Genomic DNA, 11,306 nt, shown 5'->3' with positions numbered 1-11,306 from the left:
AGCCTCCCAGCTACCCGAGGCCAGCAGTCAGTGGCGACGGATCCGCGCTGGTGCTGATTGCGTAGTTACGTATGCGGCGACGGCTCTGGTGGTGATCGGCCGTAATCTTGCGTCACACGTTGCGCAGTTATGTAACGCGCCTCCGCCTCAGGTGGCCACTCAAAAGCGATCTTGAACGCAAGCAATGCTGTTTTGAGGACGCGTTACGGCAGCGCCGGTGGCAGCTCGAGCCGCACCTGGGCTCGAGGCGCACGCTCGAGCGTGACGCTCAGCCTTACCTGACCTCGCTGGTCACGCAGGGACCTTATACACGGTTGCCTCTCTCGGGCCCTGATCCCGCACTACGTCATTCGGAACGATCGTTTTGTTCTTCCGTGACTTCTAGAGACCTGATATTTGACCTAAGGTTAAAAATTGGCTGCATAGTCTTAATTATTTGACGGACCTTCAAAACGGCATCTTTGCTGTCCTCATGAGGCGTTCGGAAGCTCGTGATCTCAGGGGAAGTAATATTTCTCCCCCCCCCCTCCCCGGCCGAGCGCAGTTGTCTGAGACCCCAGCCTGATGCAGGTTAAGATCTAAACCCCTCTAGTTTCTGAGCTACGCGCCAAATGAAGATGTGGAGACTAATTCGGGAGACTATTTCAAGGTCATCCAAGCATCTGTACGTCATAATAACGTCAAGCAAATCTTGCCATTCCATAGGTCATGCAGTGATCGAGACTAAGCAAATATAATTGCCGTGTTGCTCATATCTGGCGCTTGTGAGCACAATTTCCAAATATAACGGCCATCAATTGGGTCTTAACCAATGCTGTGCGAGGTAAGATGACGTCATCTAACAATGGTGTATAGGGGAGCATATTCACAAAGTAGAAAAAACGTGTTATCTAAAGCAGTCTTATCCACTTAGAGCTATACCAATAGTTATAAGTGCCCTTATTTCATCAAACCTGATGCTTGTTTCGGTATCTTCCAATGTCGAACATTCCCTTCAAACTGGCACTTCAGCGACGATTTGATTATACTCATGCACGCGTGCTCGATGCTCAATGATCCCCCCCCCCCCCCCACACACACACGGGGCTCAGCCAGTCTTGGTCGGGTGGGAAAGAGACATAGGGATGGCAAAGTGCCCGGTCGAAACAAAACACCGGATATGGCTCACTTGATTTCGACGGGCACGATTTTCTTCGTTATGCTTTAATAATTATCTTTAACTGAAACGAGAGCCAGATGCAACCAACGGAAATGAAGATATTTTTATTTTGAAATAAATAAATTAAAGGTAACGGGCTCAAACGATTGCATAGAATAAACCGTCCTCAGTATTCATCTTACAATGATTGAGTGCATTTTTCCTGAGCTGATGACATTTAGATGATGTGCTGGAATTTTCTGGGTTATAGGTACAGAGATTTGTGAACGTAGAGCATAGTGAATGTAAATCTTAGAACAAAATGGAGTCATGAATTTGTATCGGCATCGTCAATCCACGTTATCGAGTAGATGGCAAAATGGTTTTGACAATACGCGCTCGCAAATCTTCAAAGAAAATGAAAGAAAAATCCGGCGTCCGGCATTACAGTCTCCGCAGGCCACGTGATGTCGGCCCGCGGCTTACACCAGACGGTGGCCAGCGAGCGAACAAAAACGTTAACGTTTTTGAAAGGAGTCCTTTAAACGCCCGAGAATGTCGACTTGTTAGTGTTAATGTTGCATGTTAGATGTTGCATGTAATGCTACATGTTAGATGCTACATGTAATGTTACATGTTACATTACAACGGAGATTGTCCAGGCGTGTGTCACTTTTCGGAAGCGGTATTTCACGCCTGCTCCCGCGCGCCGAGCGTCCACCTCGGTTTGATGGAAACTGCAACTCCCGGCCATCGGTATTCTGGCTCTCAAGATGTGGCAGAAATAGCGGAAGTTTTGTGAGGGCGGGGGCAACCAAGGTCCGGGCGGGGGTGGGGGGGGGGGGGGGAGCACCACAGTGAAGCGTGACACCTGCTTTGATGAAATCTGGAACTCGCCTCTAGTGACATGCCCAACACAAATTGCAGAGACCTAAGCAATACAAGACCGATTCAAAGACGCTTTGAATTCGGCATTCATTCACAGCTGTCTGAAATGCGGCGTTCGTGTCTCATTTCAACAGCACAGTACAGGAGCCTTTTGAACAAATAGTTCGGCAATTTGATTTTTTCATGGCGTCGGGACATGCACCAAGGATTTCAACAAGGATTTGTGAACAAGGATTTGAAACGTATATCCATGCTGCGATTTTTTAACAACATTTTGAATTATCCACTTTGTAAAGAAATGAGAGGGTATGGGGGCTAAGTTCAACATTGTGGAATCTCCAGTCTGATATTCCAGAAAACCCAGTCCAATGTTGGGGGGATCCAGTTTAACCTTGAGGGCCATGTCCCTCCCCCCACCATCCCCCAGGAGATATAATGTTCCACCCCTGTATGTTTTTTTTATGTTTCACAACAAAAAGAAGCTTCCAACCACGCTCGAAGGCGTTTCTTGTGCGACAAATGTGCTTCCTCTATCGCGTCGGCTCGACTGAATAACGCCGTCTGTCGCGACTGCTGCTCCGACCTCATGACACTCCCCGGTCCGTCCCAACTGCTTGGTCCAACCTCCTGACGTTCCCTCGTCTCCGTCCCAACTGTTCCCCTCGCCTGTCCCAATTGCTGCTCCGACCCTCCTGACGTTCCTCGTCTGTCCCAACTGCTCTTCCGACCTCATGACACTCCCTGGTCTGTCCCAACTGCCGGCTCGACCTCCTGACGCTCCCTCGTCTGTCCCAACTGCTGTTCTGACCTCATGACACTCCCGGCCCAACCTCCGACGCTCTGCTCTGCTCTGCTCTCGAATTTCGTTTTGGCGTTCGCGACGCAGACCCCCGGCTGGGTCTCGTCCCGTGTCCTCCTGGTGTCTTATGTGTTCTTTCGTTCCGTGTTCTCCTCGTGTCCTTATGTGTTCCTTCGTTCCGTGCTCTCCTCGTGTCCTTCCGTGTTCTCCCAAGCGCGCACCCTGGCGGCGCGACACGCCGAACCCTGGACCAACATTCGCGCCAGCAGGCGGACAATCGTTGCCGTTGCCGCATCTCGACCAACAGCGTGAACAGCAAGGCCAGGGCCAAGTTGATGTCCAGGTGCTAGGCGCCCCAAACCAGCGCTTCGGCCGTGTTGAGCAGCACGGGCTCGTCCACTTCCCCACACTCACCACTGTTGCACGGGCATGGAGACGAGGTGCGCCGCGTAGCAGAGGCGGCTCAGCGACAACACCGTGGCAGAGGAGCATCCAGGCGGCGCGGGGTAGGCCGGCTCGCGCATCCGTCGCACTCTAGGCGGCGGCGTCCGGCTGCGAGTCGAGGCGATCCAGGCTGACCAAGCCGACCTGCAGCGCCACGCAGGCGCAGGCGGTCGGCAGGCGCGGCCGACGGCCCCCGGCCGGCCCAGCAGCAGGCCGGCGCCCAGGCCGGCCAGGCAGGGCGCGGCGCACGACCACGGCGCGTTGTACACAAGGTAGGGGAAGTCGTCCCGCGTGGCCGCGTCCGCTGGCCGCTCGCCCGGCACCAGGTAGGTGGCGGCAGGCGCCTGGCAAAAGTGATGGCCGCCGGCACGAGCACAGACGCGCCGTCGGCCAGCGCCAGGCAGGCGGCGCCGGTGCGGCGACTGTGCTGGAAAACGACCAGCAACGGCGGGCCGAGCAGCAACAGCTGGAAGTCAAGCCCCAGGGACCAGGTGCGACCGAGACAGAGCGGCGCCGTCGGCGTCGCTCGTAGGAGGTTGTCGACATACAGCGGGCGTTGCCACCACGTCTCTGGTCGGCAGTCACTGCACATCACGTTCGCCGCACGACCGCCGTAGAACAGTGCCGAGCCGGCCAAACGCGGCGGCGTGGCGACCACGGCAGTGACGGGGACGTGGGCGGGCGTCAGGCGCGGGAAGCGGAACCCGTGCGCCGCCAGCACCGTGCGCGGCCCCGTCGTCGGTCGCCGGCCGCCGCCGCCAGCACGCGTGCAGTACGCCGCTAATGGAGAGGGACGTGTCGACCGACAACATCGCGAGCGTGGTGAACCCAGGCACCACGGGCCACAGCACGCGGGTTACCCACCGCCGGCTCCGTCACCGGCAGATGAAGCTTACGACCAGCAGTGTACATCACCGTCACTAGCACGGTGGAAAGGAGGGCGGAAGTCGTTGAGGCAAGCCGACGCCTCCCGGGCGGCGCCGCGTGTCTGGCAGCGCGGCACGTTCCGCGGCGGGGAGAGGGCGCGCACCGCCGCCCAGCCACCGCTCGCGACGTCCGCTACCGAGCAGAGCCATGCCCATAGCCACAGTCGTCGCCATTCTGAAGCTATCATTGGTTGTCCAATCAATGCAAAAACACTGAAAAATCGCGATCTCGGTGGAGTGCATGGCTCGCGCAGCGGCGCAGCGAACAAGCGCCAGCCAACGAAGTACTCCTATGATGCCAAGTGCGAGCTCACATCGTGCATTAGGATACCACAGCAGTTTGGTGTAAGGGTTGCCAACTTTAAGTGACTCAACCTTTCGATCTTTTGAGAAATTTGAATTTCTTCGAAAAACGAATCGAAGGGTTTTAAATGCAAAAAAAAAACTTGATCTGATCCGAATCCGGCGCACACTTGCCTTCGTAAGACAATCTACGGGACGGTGACGCTGTTCGCGAGCCGTAATATAAACCCTAAAAACAGAATAAGGCCCGGAGAACACTAACGAGCAGAAGGCGTATCTGGGGGAATCGTGAGGAGGGCCGTGGACAGCGTGAGAAGACCGGCACCGTTCTGTGAAACGGTCACCTTGTTTAATAACGGTAAAGAAAGCCCATGACCTATGATGTACCGTGTTGACTGTTGCATGCTGAAGGCATAAAATTGAACATGCAAAATTCTGAAACGCATTGCTTTGCTCCTGGATATGCCTCGCAGTTCTTAAAAGACTATCAAAATTTGACTTGTTTTGACTTATTGAAGAAGCGCATGGGACACCAATAATCTGGACATATTTTGCTGAGTTTTGTCTATATGCAGTAGCTACTTTGTGCAGTACAAAAAGTTGCATGCTGTTTTCTTTGCTTTCCTCCTTGCCATGAATTTGTAGTTGAAATATGACACAATTCATACTTACGAGTGTAAGGTAACAATTTTTTGATTCTCATGTTATTCCCAATCTGCATGCCTCTACCAGTATTGCTTTTGATCTTGAAATCAACAACCATCTGCTTTTTGGTGGAGTTTAAACACTGGAAAATTGGCTACAGATTTTAGTAATTTTATTGAGGAGTTTTTGTTGAACTGTGTAATAATGTGATGTAGACTAACCCATACTGATCTAACCCAGCAAATTCTTACTTAGCCTGATGCCATGATTGCAAGTGTACCTATGCCATAATCCATAATTTTGCCTTTAGATGGTTGCCTATGCTTAGCCAAGCTACATGACTGTAGTCTTAAATACATTATAGTAATGATCAGTACTGGTCCAATACTGCTCATATCTCACAGCTACAAGAAGTAAACTACCACTGGATTTCTATTTGCTATCAAAATTGTGAAAGACAGTTGTGTATAATGCTTGCTGTATCTCTCATGTGATGTATCATTTTTCCCAAAATGCATAATGACTGAGTAAATAAACATTGCATGAAAGATAATAACATTTGTCATGAGAACCTGTAGTTGTCTCATATTTGTGATGCTGTGAACCTCAGATGGTTATGATCAATGATATGTAGATATATAACATCCTGTCTTAAATTTTTTTATGATAATGATATAAGGCATAGAATAAACTTGATAATGGATAACTAATAAATGTGTAAGCAAATCAATATACCAGTCTGATATTACATTCATTTGGTCATGATTGAATGGGTAGGATGGGCTTCAAGACCAACCAGTAAGGTTCATTTCCTTTCAGCAGTCTCATCTACCATACCAGTGTTATCATTGCTCCATTGGCTCATGCCATTATGAATACACTTTTCCACACTCAAGGCCATACATTCTGCCCAACTCACAGGCTTATGTGTTGCTGATGTCAGGTGATAATCTTGTTCTCAAATTGTTGTTAATTATTGAGGAGCTGTATTTTAGAGACAGTTTGTTCTCAGAATATAATGAGTTCAGTTTGTGCCCAGTATTCTGTTCACAAGTCTTTACCTTTTGCCTGAAAGATACCCTGTACAACAGCAAGCAAAGACAGTAATGCATTTTTACACCTTTAGATACCAAATACTGGCCGTTAATATCCTTATTGGTGTCTGTAGTCTAGAGCTTTGATCACAACTTATAGTATGAATGGTAAACAACTACCAAGGTGTCAACACAGCCAGCTGATTCAGAGTGATACACCCTGAGCTATAACATTACTGGGTCTCCATAAGGTGTGAATTCCTGCTATTTTAATACAAAACACATAATGATTCCTTACTCTGGTTGTGTATTTAGAAAAAAAAGTTGTTAGAAGACATGGTTCATCATTTTGGCAGGCCACTAAGTAGTTCACACACAGTACTTCCACATTAAGGAAATAATGAGGTGGTGGCTGCAGAATCTCTGCCTGAATGATAGTTGTTTGTTTGCTACCATGCATCCACTCCACTTGCTGTATTAATCTGGCAAAGCTGGGATTCAGCATGTAACATGCAGAGTGACAGCTCTGTACAGTATTACTGTCAAGAAGCACTCCAAGCTACAACATAGTGACAGGGCTTTGGGAAGAACAAATTGGAGTACTGGCAATGCTCATGTTGTTTGGAATTTGTTAGTTTTCAATGTGCTTTGTGCAGCCATAATTTTGGCTTTGGGGCTAACAAAAGTGACATGTTTGCAAACTGCTGGTAGCAGGTGTGATAGCACAGGACTGCAACATTTCTGGAAGGTTTAATGGCAGTATGTCTTCTGGTGACTTTTCCCATATATATATATATATATATATATATATATATATATATATATATATATATATATATATATATATACATATATATATATATATATATATATATAGTCACATGGATTCCAATATACTTTCTTGTGTCTTTCCCAAGCATGAGGCTCATAAAAGTGAGGGCAGTGATGAAAACTAAGACATTGAAGACCACGGAAAAGCTGTTTGTTGAGCACAAGAGCCTCCTGCTTTCATCATCCGTGGCACTGAATTTTGTGAATTGTCTTGCAAGTTTCTGATACTGTGATAATGAATTTGTAAAAACTCCGCTGTATGCCTAATTAATGACAAACAAAATAGCTGCCTGTGTAACAGATAGCGTATTTCAAGTATGGCTCATTCAGCAAGAGCAGTCCCTCCCCCAAACTGCTTGCTGGCAGGCAGGTGTCGACCAACCCCCCACCCCCCACCCCCCCCACCGGGGCCTGGCATATGTTGTGCACTAGCAACATCGCTGGCCCAATGTGCATGATCAAATGGTTGCCTGTGCAAGCAAACAGGTTGTGTTCTCCGTATGGTGCTTGTTGGGACCATAGCGCAGGCCGCCCGCGCGGATCTTTCTGCCTGTGCAAGCAAACAGGTTGTGTTCTCTGTATGGTGCTTGTTGGGACCATAGCGCAGGCCGCCCGCGCGGATCTTTCGCCAATCCGCAATCGATCTTCGATTGATCGATCGCGATCTTCGCCGATAGTGTTTGATGTCCTTGATGGGTGACAATGGGCATGAGCCGACCATGAGCCACATCATTTGCCAGGCTGAAGAGAGTGCAGTTCGCTTCTACATCAGCCTGATAGCAGATTGAAATGTGTGAAACCCAGCTGGCATTGCTGGTACCCCCATGTTCCTCGCAATGCAAACGCCGACAACGCCATCCTGCGCTGCCATTGCTACTTTGGTGCATCAAGCTGCTGGTACAGTTATGTTCCTCTTATCCCAGCGGCGAATCGTTGTCACATTTGTTCGTCCAGACTGCCTCACCGCCGACCAACGCCGTAGTTAAGTTGGACAGATCGCAGAAATGTTGGGTCCTTTTTCGGGATAGGCAGCTGCCCAAACTGTTGACGCTTCACGACGCGGGCGTCGAGTTTATCGTGCCTACCGTACCCCAGGAACACGAGCCGCGTGTGACGCGGCGGCTGCCACGCGCAGACCTCCGGTATGCTCGGCGTGGTAGACTGACCGGGCGATCCGTACCTCATATCGCACTAAACCGCCGGGGGTTGTCCTGCTCGCTTTCAGATGATGGACGGCCAGAAGTTCTGCCTGAAGTGGGATGGCTTCCAGGGCAGTGTGACGTCACTGTTTGATCAGCTGAGGCTGGATGGCGAGCTGGTGGACATCACGCTCTGCTGTGAGGGTCAGCGGGTGCGCGCGCACCGGATGATGCTGTCTGCCTGCAGCCCATACTTCAGGGAGCTGCTCAAGGTACACAAAGCTGAACACCAATTCATAATGTATGGTGTATGGGCGTTTTCAGTCACGCCGATTTGACCGGCGTTGTTAATTTGGTGTTGATTTGCAGATACTTTTCATCACATTGAGGGGAATGTTTCACATTTGAATGTATCAAAGCAGGAATCATATATGATGAAATATGCTCACTTTAGATATTGATGTACTTCTAAGTTGAAAAGACTGCTATAGGCAGCACAATTTCTCTATTTGATGAGCATGCTCCCCAATACGTCATTGTTTGATTACGTTATCGCCCCTTGCACAACCTTGATCGAGAGCCAATGAATGGCCGTTATATCTGGAAGTCGTGCTCACCAACGCCAGATATGAACGCCTCAACAATTATATTTTTGTTGGCCTTGATCGCCGCATAACTTATGGAATGGCAGGATTTTAATGACGTTTTTTTGGCGCCATGAATGCCAAGGTGACTCTGAAACACTCCCCAATATACCTTTCCCCATTTCGGTGGGCGTGTAGCTCAGAAGCTAGAGGGTCTTAGGTTTTAAAAGGGCTGGATGTGAACAGTACTGAAAAGTCTTCAAGATGGCTTTTTCAGGTCAAAACCCCACAAAAATATTGACCACTCTCTTTGGATAAGTGCTTGGCTGTCTGTCTGACAAAGCGGATTATAGAGCACTATTAATGTACTTATAAATTAGTTTTGTGGTTTGTTTGCAATACAACAACCAGGTTAACCAAAAGTGTCGAAATGCGTTTTGCAATCACCAATCTTGTTAGATGTATTTTTCGCTAATTCCCTGTCAGCATGTTTAGTTTGGCTGGCAAGTCATATGGTGATTACAGCACGTCCCATATGCACATTGGAAGTAATGGGCGGATTATTTGATTTGCGTTGGCTTTGCTCTGTGGACGTCATCTGAGGTAGATGCTCCGCTTTTTGTTACTGCGACCGACATTACGACAAAGGAGCTCCGGGTATTTAAATGCCGCGAAATCGCAGCGGTTAGGCCAGATTCTGTTGGTGTTGCATATGCAAAAGTCTTATGGGTGCTGACAGAGGCAGCAGTCGGCAGCGCGCACGGTGTCATTCAAGGTATATCATTTTGACCTGGAATTATCCAGTGACGTAGGCCACGTCAAGTAGAAGGATTCTTACACTATGAATAGCTCATCATGCTTCAGATAATTATGTAACGCTCACGCGTACCGTATGGTGGAATTGCACAACGCCGGTCAACTTCCTAACGCAATGAAAGGTGCAGTGCACGTAAGTAAAATAAAATTGCTATCGGGTTGCTAGGTTACGTTTCGAAAATTCCGGACGTCATGGCAACCAACGGCTAGTTTAATTGGACATTCAGCGTACTGGGTACCCTATTTGACCTGTCTTAGCCAGACGCGCGACGTCATGTGACCACTTTGATGCGTGAGCCATGACATGCGCCGCAAGACCATCTGATTGAAAGTGGGAGATCTCTTAGCACGCCACCACTAGGCTGTTGAAGTTGCGCCTCGGACGCAATGTGAAATTGTCAGTGTGTGAAATTGTGAAATGTGAAATCGCGTGTGAAATTGTCAAGCAGAGTCGGATAAACGCCTTCATACTGTTGAAAAGGGCGAGACCTAGATGGTTTGACGAGGTTAACCCCTCACATATTGCAGATCCGTGCTAGTTTCTTCAGATCAGGCCGTGGGCTGGATGAGTGATGACGTACAGGTTCCGCGGTATCTTGAGCCCGTCCTTGTGTCGTAGTTTAGACTCATGCGAGATAATCCGCTAGCACTGGCTCACAGATGACGCCAACGCTGTTTTTAAATATGGGTTGGTTTGCAACAGTTCGTAAGTGATCATGCGCCGTCAAAACGGGTCTGTTGGTGAGGTTCATGTTCTTCTTCAGATAGGTTATGGGAGTTTGAAAATGCTGCAACCATGTTATCCGAGCGTTTTCAACAGCAACAACGCCACGGTCTTGTACAGAGGTATTTGTTGTTGCGTTGTGGATGACGGTATGCTGAATTGGACCAATTTTTAGACCAACTTTTTTGTATATCCTAAGATATCAGACCGAAGTGGCCAGGCCTGGCAGTGTATCATAACATGCAAGCCCTGCACTCATGTGTTCTTTTTCAGGACAACCCATGTCAGCAGATGGTGATCTTCCTGAAGGACACGTCGGCCGCCGACCTGCGGGCCATCATCGAGTTCATGTACAAGGGCAGCGTCAAACGTGGCCCAGAGCCAGCTGGCCAGCTTCATCAAGACGGCCGAGATGCTGCAGGTCCAGGGCCTCAGTGGGAACGACGACAAGGTGGGCAAAATACGGCGCAGCAGACGCCACGGGAGTCTGGTTGTTGAATCGCGGCTCCTATTCTGAGCTGCCGCAGAACTTGCACCGCCGCTGCTGAAACAGAGTGCTGGCTCGAAACCTTGAACGGAACCTAGGTGTCCTCGGTGGGGTCCTCCGGTTTATACCCGTTGTTATTGCTGGCTCGGCTCTGGCAGTCGCAGCCCCTCAGTGGACGTAACATAGTCGTGCAAACTTCTGAGGCGTTCCCTGTAGAACCATGCATCTGTGTCCCTGTAGAACCATGCATCTGTGTCCCTGTGGAACCATGCGTCTGTGTCCCTGTAGAACCATGCATCTGTGTCCCTGTAGAACCTTGCATCTGTGTCCCTGTAGAACCATGCGTCTGTGTCCCTGCAGAACCATGCATCTGTGTCCCTGTAGAACCATGCATCTGTGTCCCTGTGGAACCACGTATCTGTGTCCCTGTGGAACCACGCATCTGTGTCCCTGTGAAACCATGCATCTGTGTCCCTGCAGAACCGCGCTGTGCACAGGATTTAATGACGTCACGTCCCAGCCACATCGCGTTGTTGGGCATGTGACGC

This window comes from Pollicipes pollicipes, unplaced genomic scaffold, assembly GCF_011947565.3.
Source record: "Pollicipes pollicipes isolate AB1234 unplaced genomic scaffold, Ppol_2.1 Scaffold_1600;HRSCAF=1878_pilon_pilon_pilon, whole genome shotgun sequence".
Taxonomy (NCBI): Eukaryota; Metazoa; Arthropoda; class Thecostraca; order Pollicipedomorpha; family Pollicipedidae; genus Pollicipes; species Pollicipes pollicipes.
The sequence above is the reverse complement of the archived record's forward strand: the minus strand, read 5'-3'. Positions refer to the sequence as shown.